The sequence below is a fragment of the Manacus candei genome, unplaced genomic scaffold, assembly GCF_025592945.1.
Source record: "Manacus candei isolate 608988 ecotype Guabito, Panama unplaced genomic scaffold, ASM2559294v1 h1tg000047l, whole genome shotgun sequence".
Taxonomy (NCBI): Eukaryota; Metazoa; Chordata; class Aves; order Passeriformes; family Pipridae; genus Manacus; species Manacus candei.
Genome location: NW_026138095.1, coordinates 13,007,419 through 13,009,704, shown reverse-complemented (window position 1 = coordinate 13,009,704; position 2,286 = coordinate 13,007,419). Strand labels below are relative to the sequence as shown.

The 2,286-nt window shown below is 54.0% G+C and overlaps 1 long non-coding RNA gene across 1 annotated transcript; it reads left to right on the top strand.

The window, feature by feature from the left end:
- Positions 1 to 228: 228 nt before the first annotated feature.
- On the top strand, positions 229 to 1,578 carry LOC127475779 (uncharacterized). Its single transcript, XR_007906332.1, has 2 exons — positions 229 to 353; positions 1,542 to 1,578. It is a non-coding gene; the product is annotated as an uncharacterized LOC127475779 (long non-coding RNA).
- The last annotated feature ends 708 nt before the right edge of the window (positions 1,579 to 2,286 follow it).

Sequence of the window (2,286 nt, the reverse complement as noted above, 5' to 3'; positions counted from 1 at the left end):
TTTGCCTTTCCTCTCTTCTCTCGTGCCTACAGGCAGTGCCCTCGGCCCTGCTGGGCTGTGCAGAGGAGCTGCTCCTGGGCAGAGCTGTCTCTCTGCAGTGCTGCCCGCTTGCCAGGATTTCCCCGTGTGCCAGGAGCCCGGCCTAGCTGAACAGCACAGTAAGAGCCAAAGGCAGCCCTTTCTCTGCCCCTCTGGGTTCCCCACAGGTGTCCCTGGGGCTCCAGGGGAACCTGCTGTGGAACAGACTGAAGGAAACAATGATGTTCCCTCTTCTCACCTCTTCAGTGACACTTCTTTCCAGCAGTGACACTTCTTTCCAGCAGTGACATTTCTCCTCTTAGAAAATTACCAGGGTATGATGATCACCTTTTCTAGTTTCATCATTACACAGGACACCAGGAGGGTGACAGCAAAGGATCTGGTAACTCCCTGGCACAGCGGGGGTTTTCCTGGAGTCACACAGAGAAATGTGTCAGGGCTCTGAGAGGTGTCCAACCCTGAACTGGACTGATGCACACACGGGGGTGTTCAGAGACACGAGTCCTTCCCTGGCACACACACAGGCAGTTCATTGCAGCAGGGGCAGTGTCTCCCTGGGCTCCTGCTACCACTCCCAGAGCCTGGAGCCACCTCAGCCCTGTAATGCTCCCACCCTGCCCACTTCAGATGAACATTGGGGTTTTCTAGTCACTGGAACTGCCCAGACCAGCCCCTCCCTGGTGCCCCCATCTCCCTGCCCCGCCCCAGCCCAGCAGAGCAACACAGTCGTTTCTGGTCCTGCAGCAAGAAAGGGAGGCAATAGAGGACAGGGACAGTGACTGCATGTCTGGACTGCTCAGGAGATCATCAGCTCAGGCGGCAGCTCCTGCAGCCCCAGGGCCAGACCCGCTTCCCAGTGGCCCAGGCAGCTGCTGCCACGTGGGCACAAGCTCTGCTGCCCAGGAGGGTCCTGTAGTGAAGGACTTTGCAGATGGCCACGTAGCGGTCATAGGACATGATGGTGAGAAGGGCAAGCTCCGCTGTGATCAAGAAGAAAAGCAAAAAACACCTGTGCAGCTCATCCTGAGTAGGACATGACCCTGGTGTTCCAGAGGGAATTGGCCATGGCTTTGGGGAGAGTGGTGCAGATGCAGCCCGGGTGTGTGAGGGAGAGGTGGAGCAGGAAGAAGTCCCTGGGGGGTGTGCAGGTGGTTGTGGCAGGTTACGGCGCTGAGGATGAGGCCGTTGCCCAGGAGGGCAGCCAGGGAGATGCCCAGGAAGAAGCAGAAGTGCAAGAGCTGCAGCCAGGAGGAGGAAGTGGGGGATGGAGCTGCTGTTGGACATGAGCTTCCTCCGGGCATCAGGAAATGTCCAAGGAGGAAAAGGCAGTGAAAACTTTGGGACAGGTTTCCTAGATCAAACCCATGAATTCCTCTGAGCATCTACCCTCATCCCAAGTATCTGCAGTCACACATATATAGATTCTGGACTGTAGAAGACAGGCTTAGCATGACTTTAAGATGATTTCTTCTCAATTTTTTGATTTATTTTTCTACTGCCAGGTCTGAGAGGGGCATCGTGGAACCAAAGGAACCCTGAGACATTTCAGAATCCCACATGTGTTGGGTCTGTCTGAACTGGAGTTCATTTTCTCACTGCAGGCGTCACAGTGCTGTGCTTTGCATTGGGAGCTACAAAGGGGTTAATCACACCAGTGCTTTGGCAACTGCTGAGCAGGGCTGGTGCAGCATCTGCATTGTCAGCTTCCTCCCCTGAATCGGGGGCAAGATCATGGGAGGCGATACAGACAGGTCAGTTGAGCCAAATGGACCAAAGGGACATTGCAGAATATATGGCGTCAACTCAGCTACAAGAGCTCAGGAAAGGAACAGGAAAGGGGGAAAATCCATTTTTTTACAATACATGCCTTCTGAGCGGCTTCTCTGTGTGGTGAAGCCCTGCTTCCCATGAAGTGACCAGGTATCGCTGCTGACAGGAAGTAGAGAGAAAATCTTTTTATTTTCCTCTTCACTTCTGCATGCGCAAACTTTGGCTTTTGCTTTGGTAAAGTGCCTGATCTCAAGGTAGAAATAATTTTCCATCTTATTCTGTCTCTTCTGTCTGGCTGGGAAGGGCAGCAATAGAGCAGCTTGGTGGGCACCTGGCATCCAGGTCAGGTCAACCCACTGCAACATTGCAGGCTCTCATGGAACCAAAGGACTGCTGGGAGACTGGGGGAACTCACGGAATCAAGTGGCCGTCGTGGCACTGCCCTGCATCATAGAAGCAAATGTTCCCTGGGAAACT